Raw genomic sequence first — 8,637 nt, forward strand, 5'->3', positions numbered from 1 at the left:
TAGACAACGAACGAAATTAGATAAGATTTAGGGAGATAATACTAATAAACTATATAAACTGCCAAAACTAAACAAGTACCTAATTTATCGTGCAAAGAATCCAACAAGGCCACATACAATGACCGGAGTCGCATTTTTAGTCAGATCAACAAAATGAATCACATCCACATGTTACACATGGGGCACAAAACGTGATAGTTATGGCACTTTTTAAAACAAAACGTATGATAAGATCATGTACAAAAATAAAAACCCGTCTTTCCTATCAGATAAGGAGGTTAAGATAGGCATTAAAAAAAAACCGGTGGGCGGGAGGGGGGGGGGGGGGGTAATATTTTCTAAAAGTAGGACTGCTCGGATAATATGCTTTTCTTAGAGATTACTTGGGCCTGTTTATTTTTATCATTTCTCTCGGCTCCCACGTGATCTAATAATGTATTAGAATTTCGAACACAGCACTCACACCGATAATATGTCCATTTAATTAGTATAATTTTTGTAGTGGAGATTATGGGGCCCCTTTTAACGTGAAATGTGGGCAGACTTTAACACTTGCATATAGGGGTGTAAATGGATATTCGGAAATTCGATTACCGTCCGCATCCGAATCCGTTTCAAGTGAATATTATCCGAATCCGTTACAAGCGGATATTATACGAATCCGTTTATGAGATATCCGGCTCTTAGCGGATGCGAATCTGGTAAATGGTATATCCGATCCGTTTAACATCCGAATCCGAGAAGTAAATCCTTTTTATTTATTATTAATAATATCATTAATATTTATTTTTAGTAATGACACACTATATTTTGTTTATAAAAGAAAAGTGAATTTTCTTTTTAGGAAAAAAAAACAAAAATAGCCCAAACCCATTTCATCATATACAAAAAAAGGAAAAACCCAAAGACCACTACCAACACTATCATCCATCCCCACCGCCTCCCTCTCTCTCTCTGCCTTTGTTTTAAAAAGAAGAAGATGATCTCATATATTTTAGGGTTTGAGAGTTAATTTTGTGAAGAGAATGTAGACGTCTAGTTTTAGGGTTTGGAAACTTTATTCGAGTAAGAAGGAGAAAAAATATAAAGTGCTGCAATAAAATATTCGAATTTACCGGATAAACGGATACGGATAATATCCGAATTCGAACAATATCCGGCGGATACGAATTCGGTAATAAATATTAAATATCCGTCGAATCCGAATCTGAATTCAGATAGTGTATATTGTAATCGAATTCAGATATAGCCATATCCGCTCCGAATTCGATCCGTTTACACCCCTACTTGCATATCACATTAAAAGGAGGTGCATAATCGTACAGGGAGGGCAAAAAAAATCATCGCCTTTTTTAGGTCTTCTCCTCACCTTTGATGTGTCCCTTAACCCCTTAAGCATGGTAAGAGGACCACGATGGGTAACCTCATGTCGGGCCCCACAAACTGTCTTTGTTACAAAAAAGTCCTGCTGTGGACCCATGTGGATTTGTGTAATTGATACTGAGTTTGAACTGCCCCCAAACTAGGACTACAATTATATATTCAGTGTCAGTCAAGAAAAGAATTTGTTTTGGTCCGGACTCTTTTCCCTCATACCTTGACTAAACTAATTAACAAAGAAAGGGAGATGACTTTTTTGCCCCACTGTAGGATAATACACGCCGCATTCATGTTAAAAGTGGGGTGTATTATCCTACAGGGGGCAAATAAATCATCGCCTAAAAATAATTGCCTTCCCTTTAATTTCCACTCGGCTGAAGAAAAAAAAATTCAGGGTCCCCAAACGTGCCCTTAACGGTCATCATTTTCTTTGTTTTTTTTTTCCCGATAGCTTTGCTTTGACCCATCTTTCTTTACAATAAGATGGGAACCAGAGGTGGCTATTCAAGTCTAGCCCTTCCTTTTAGGACTGTACACTTAGTCCCTTAGACTTATGCCAATAGTGTTGGGACCCGGGTAGAACACACCCTCAAAAGCTAGCATTTTGTGGGGGGGAGACCCCATTCCCTTATAAGCCCATCCACACTGTTACACTTTTCCGATGTGGGACTATTTTGCTTTCACGTGGAACCCCCCAACAATCTCCCCCTCCACGTGGAAGCACCGTGGACAATCTCGCCCCTCCACAAGGCAGGAATGTGGGAACTACGAGATCTTCCCCGAGGAATTTTTCCGTCCTCAGAGGCATACCAGGGTTATCTAGACCTTTCATCCTCGGAGGCTAAACCGGGGTTACAACGTGTCCGGCTCTGATACCACTTGTTTGGAATATAACCAGGTAGAACTCACCCCTAAAAGCTAGCTGTTAGAGGGAGGGTGCCCATTCCCTTATAACCCATCCACATCCATTTCACATGTCCGATGTGGGACTATTGCTTTTGCGTGGAACCCCAACAAATAGAAGGGGTGACCTCCTTAATCTTGGGCAGGATAATTCCTTTTCGGTGATTCTTCTTCTAGGGAAGTGATATATTCATGCCCTTTCCATTCCCTGGCCCCCCCTTTCTAGTGTATTTATGACTACATTATTTACACAAAAAGGGGTTGACCTTGGGAAGAAAAGTGGGTGATATATCATTTCCCATTTTCATATTGATTTTTGAATTAATTTCAGAATATACTTTATTTTCATAATAATAGTAAATTTAAAATAATTTATTCGGCCCTTAGACGAAGTCACAGCCCTATGATTCAAAGAGATCAGTCACAAAAAATGGATGTGGAATTTATTAACAACATAATATAAAACTGATTTTGTTTTTCTTTGAAATGGTGACATTTTATTAGAATGTGCGGCACATAATATCAAATTGATTTTGTTGGAGTGGGGGGGTCTCATTAGAGACGTTAGAGGGGTGGCCTCCCCAACCTTCTCTGCCCCCATAGGTGAACTCAAATGAGGCAGAGATCAGAGCGGTCATGGTTGAGGATTATTGACAATAGTTCTTTAGATTACCAGAATGTTGAAGGTGATTCTCTCAATGCTATCAGGTGGCTGAAAGGAAGTATCTCTCCTCCTTGGAGATTTGCGCACTGGATTGATGAGATCCAAGACCGGATAACCGGAGGGCCCACCTGTTATCACCATCTTAAAAAGATATGCAAATTCTGAGGAAGATAGGCGAGCCGGGGTATGCAGACTCCAGAGAAAGACTTGAGATTTTTTATTTTCTTCCTCCTTCAGGGCTCTCATTTTGTTCATTCTTACTTCTTTTTTCTTGTTACTTCTTGTATCGACCTCCTTGGTCGTTGGGGTAATGCCCTCTTATTCATTAATTAAGACATCCTTCACCCTTTAAAAAAAAAAGATTTTGTGGACTATACCCATTGTATACTAGCTCATAAACTGAAATTTTAGGCTATATATTAGTAACATAGTTTGTTCTTTTTTTTTTGGTATGGTAAGCTGGGATTGAACCTCTGACCTCTAGGTTGAAGAAAAAAGTCTTAAACCATTGAGCTAGAGGCTCAATCCCACTTTTATTAGTAGTTGATAGGTAACTAATTTAATAAATGTATATAATATACCATAACAATATTTTCAAATAATAAAAGGGAAATGATATCAGCACAACCATGTTTTAATAATTGCACAAACCCAACTCATCTTTTATTTTTGAATTGGCTCTGTGAGAGCTTCTTGAGAACTGCAAAACTTTTGACAGCACATAAAATTGATATGGAAATGATTTGGAGTCATAAATTCAATTCTAGCATGTAAAACGTGACTTCAGTCCATTTAGACGGCTTAGTTTGCCCCATAAAACACTGCATTACAAACACCCTATAAATAGATAGGAGGGGAGGAACCCATCCATCGAACAAAGAGAATAATCTCTCATCCCATAAAAAAAAATTCCAAAGTCCTCCAACAAGAAGCAAGCAATGGGTGTAGACGCAAGAGAAAAGCTGAATGCCCTCGCTCTTGTTTGGAACCCCACTGTATCATTCGTAGACTCATTTGTTCTCAAATGGGCACTCGATCTTCACATTATAGACATTATCCATAGCCATGGTAAACCCATAACCCTTTCCCAACTGGGTTCCTCTCTACCCGTGCCATGTGGAAACTACGAAAACCTTCGAAGGTTTCTTCGTTACTTAATCCACATGAAACTCCTCACCCTCCAAGAAGGGGATTTATATGGCCTCACCTCAGCCTCCAAATTTATTCTCGTGGGCGATCCCACCAACATAGTTCCATATGTTCGAGTTGTACAACACGGGGTCGCAGAGAAATGGCAAATACTTGGCTCTCTCTTAGACGCTAAGGAATCTACGGTGTCTTCGACCTTTGAGGCAGTGAACGGTGAGGATTTGTGGAGCTATGCCTCGAAGAATCCCGACCATAATAAATTGTTCAATGAGGCTATGGCCTCTGATGCTAGATTGGTTACCCCGGCCCTGATAGAAAGTTGTAGGGAAATTTTTGAAGGGTTAAGCTCTTTGGTGGACGTGGGAGGGGGCACGGGGACTGCGTCAAGGACCGTTGCTAAGGCATTTCCACATATAAAGTGTAGTGTCCTTGATCTTCCTCATGTTGTTGAGACCATACCGGATTACCCCGATGTGGAGCGTGTGGCTGGGGACATGTTTTCTTTCATACCTCACAACGACGCAGTTATGTTGATGGTAAGCAAATATTTTCTAAATCTTTATTTTCTTTTTCTTTTTCATTTTTTTGAATGGCGAAATTTGTTTTATGCCCATTTTACGTTGAAGGGAATGGAGCCTTAGACCATGTTTGACAACAATGAAAAATTATTTCAAGGCATATTCACGGACCCAGTTGTGTGAGAGAGGCAAAGGAGAAAGGAGAGGGGGAGAGAGAATTGGGTGGGTAGGGTGGGGTTAGAGAGAGCTTAAAAATTTTCTAAAAACTAGTGAAAAAGAAAGACCTGTTTAAAAGTGGTTTATTAATTTGTTTTCCTGCTTTTTGGGAGCATTTTCATGCTCCCATCGCCCAACCTCTCACGACTCTTCCTATCCGACCCATCTCTAACAACCGGCCCCACAAAATATTTCATGGAATATTGTTGTTAGGTGAGGTAGGATCCAACATGTGACCTCAAGGTTGAGATGCAAAGCCTCAAATTATTGAGCTATAGGCCCAACCCCTGCGTAAAAGGCTCTTCGTAGAGATAGGAAAAAACAAATAAATCCTTGGATAAGCTATTCCTGGGATTGGGTACCTGGCTAGGATAATATTATCTAACCTTAGACATTGGTCCCCTTCAAAAGGCAACTGTTTTGTTAATGTTATCTATCAATTGTTGATTGCAGAAAATATTACATGATTGGGATGATGATGACTGTGTGAAGATCCTAAAGAAGTGCAAGGAAGCAATGCCAAAAGAGGGAGGGAAGGTGATTATAGTGGACATTGTAATGGACATTGATGAAGGTCATGAGATCACCCGTACCCGATATGCCTTCGATGTGTTAATGATGTTATCGACAGGGGGACAGGAGAGGACTGAGAAGGAATGGAGAAGGCTCGTCTTCAACGCTGGATTCAGTCGTTGTGAGATAACACCCATTAATGCTTTGCAGTCTGTGATCGTCGCATCTCCTTAGTCTGATTAGGAGATTATTCATCTTGTAGCTTCTCTCCTCCCTTCGCACATCGTTTGTTTCTCAAGCCTGTTTGTTCTTTGTTTATGCTTAATTTAAATAAGTTTCCCAGCTATGAAAAAACAATAGAAATGATATTGTCGTCCTTGAGATAGTTGGTCTGATGAAGAGCAAGATCATTGCTCAAATATATGCCAGCTTTTTTTGTCATGTTTTTAAAAAGGATCAATTGTATCTCGTTTATGTAGATTTAAGGTGTTTTGAAGAGATTGGTTGGTGGAATTTAAGGTTGTCTAAGGAATTCAATAGCTTAGTGATGGTAGGATGTTAAAAAAACCAAATAGTGACATACTTTAATTTCCGATGGAAAGGGGAAACTATTGCCAAAATCTTGGCAGGATTTTCCACTGAAAACGCACTAGGATTTTATAATCCAACATTGCAAAATCTTAGATTTTACAAGCTAAAACCTGGATTTTATATGCTAAGATCTTGATTGTACATTTTCAGGAGGGAAATGATACAGCACAACCATGTTTTAATAATTGCACAAACCTAGCTTGTGTTTTCTTTTTAAAGTGGCTTGTTAGAGCTTTTTGGGAACTGTAATAACCTTTGACATCTCTTAAAATTCATACCAAAAGACAAGATGAGTCAGTGAAAATATCAAAACACACGGCTGTGCTAATATCATTTCCCTTTCAAGATTGTAAATTAGCTTATTAAATCTAGGTTTTCGCTTGTAAAATCCAGGATTTTACAATCCTGGATTATAAAATCCATGTATCCAAATGGCCTCTTAGGGGCGCATGCAAGATAATGAAGATTTCTTTTAATTTCCGTCGCTAATAAAATGCGTAACCATGGAAATTGGAAACCATCATTAAAAATACCATGCTGACAGAGAACTAATTCCGTCGAACGATTATCTAATTATGTGTTTACATGTTATATACTTTCCTAATCTATTTAGGTTAACCTACTTGCCTAATCTAGCACCAAGATGATTTGACGATGAGATCTCAACCCAATCCAAAGGTGAGATCTCACATACACAATGGGCAACATGTGGTAGGATAATCAAAAAAGAAAATTGCAAATGGATAACCAATTCCGTTGCCAATTATTGATAACTAAAAGAATTATTTAATTATGTATTTACATGTACATATATGTGTGTGAATGAGAAAAGTGTTCCTACTCCCTAGAGTATCTAACTTATCTACTCCCTAGACTTAAAATACAGTGGGGACCACATTATTTAGGAGATGCAAATCATTCATTTTATGGGCCCTCACAAAGATAGGGTGTGCCCAAAAAATCAGCTCCATAGGATCATCCCAACCCTTCGGTTTGTAGAGGTAAAAATGGACAGATATAAACCTTTCAAATCTGTCCATTTTTTGCCTCCACAGTTCGAAGGGTACGTTAGGATGATCCCATGGAGCTGATTTTTTTAGCACATCCTATCTATGTGAGGGCCCATCAAATGAATGGTTTGGATCACCTAAACAATGTGCCCTCACCCCACTATATTTTAAGCCTACGAGTAGATAAGTTATCTACTCCAGGAGTAGAGTTTGAACTCTTTTCTCATGTATAGACACACATGAAAAGACCTAAGTAAAGAATTTAAAATAGGGAGGGAGGGTCTACTTGTACCCATTGCTAAAGAGTTAAAAATAGATGACTAATTGATGGTTCCCATCGTTAAAGTATGAAAGAGATTTTCTCAATGCAAGTTGTATCTTTCTATTAATAAATGTGTGTAGGAGAGATGCATGAGATCATGTGTGGGATGAAAACATTGCAAGGTTTTGGTGAATTCTAAGTTCTCTATGAAGTGGGCCCCACAGTACATATAGAAAATGTAATGGACTTCACGCGTTCACAACATATAAAAAATCTTATTTGTAACAAAACCGACCTATCAATATCCTGGGAACTGTATGTAATAAAAACATAGAAGCAAGGTGGAAACCTCAAAATTAAGTACAATTAATTCCATGGAGACTTTAGTTAGATCAACTGAATACAGGGAAGCTACTTGCTATTAAATAAATTTCTACATAATAGACTTGTAAAACATGATTGTATTTTAGTACAAAAATGGTGACTAAAGTTTCAAAAATTACTTATTTAAGGTGCGAGCCAATACAATCTTTGAAGGAGGATCATGGCCGGCAAAAGGTAGGTCTTCGTCTAAACCTAATATGGCTTTCAGGTGGGCCAGATAGACCACTGGACTCTCCACCATATTGACCCGCCAAGGAGACTTTGGTCAACATTGGTTGGATTGGTCCTCATTGGCTATCGTTAAAACAAAATTTTATATGCTGTAACCGTGTAAGCCCTTATAGTCCCGTATTTTTTAAAAAGTACAGTACGGACCACATCATAGGATGATCCAAACCGTGAACACAACATAAATAGGTTGTGCCCCAAAAATCATTTCCATAATATGCAGTTCCTCTATAAATCAGGGGGTTGGGATGTTCCTATAGAAATGATTTTTGGGGCACAACCTATTTATGTTGTGGTTCATCACATGGACGGTTTGGATCATCCTATAGTGTGGTCCGTACAATACTTTTTAAAAAATACGGGACTATAAGGGCTTACACGGTTACACCATATAAAATTTTGTTTTAACGATAGCCAATGAGGGCCAATCCAACCAATGTTGACCAAAGTCTCCTTGGCGGGTCAATATGGTGGAGAGTCGAGTGGTCTATCTGGCCCACCTGAAAGCCATATTAGGTTTAGACGAAGACCTACCTTTTGCCGGCCATGATCCTCCTTCAAAGATTGTATTGGCTCGCACCTTAAATAAGTAATTTTTGAAACTTTAGTCACCATTTTTGTACTAAAATACAATCATGTTTTAGAAGTCTATTATGTAGAAATTTTCCCTTTATTCAGTTGATCTAACTAAAGTCTCCATGGAATTAATTGTACTTAATTTTGAGGTTTCCACCTTGCTTCTTTGTTTTTATTACATACAGTTCTCAGGATATTGATAGGTCGGTTTTGTTACAAATAAGATTTTTTATATGGTGTGAA

At 38.6% G+C, this 8,637-nt stretch overlaps 1 pseudogene; it reads left to right on the top strand.

The window, feature by feature from the left end:
• Window positions 1-3,885: 3,885 nt before the first annotated feature.
• On the top strand, window positions 3,886-5,577 carry LOC143891793 ((RS)-norcoclaurine 6-O-methyltransferase pseudogene; annotated as a pseudogene).
• The last annotated feature ends 3,060 nt before the right edge of the window (window positions 5,578-8,637 follow it).

This window comes from Tasmannia lanceolata, unplaced genomic scaffold (assembly GCF_043159265.1).
Source record: "Tasmannia lanceolata isolate RefF3 unplaced genomic scaffold, GAP_Taslan_0.1 ptg000015l, whole genome shotgun sequence".
NCBI classification, from domain to species: Eukaryota; Viridiplantae; Streptophyta; class Magnoliopsida; order Canellales; family Winteraceae; genus Tasmannia; species Tasmannia lanceolata.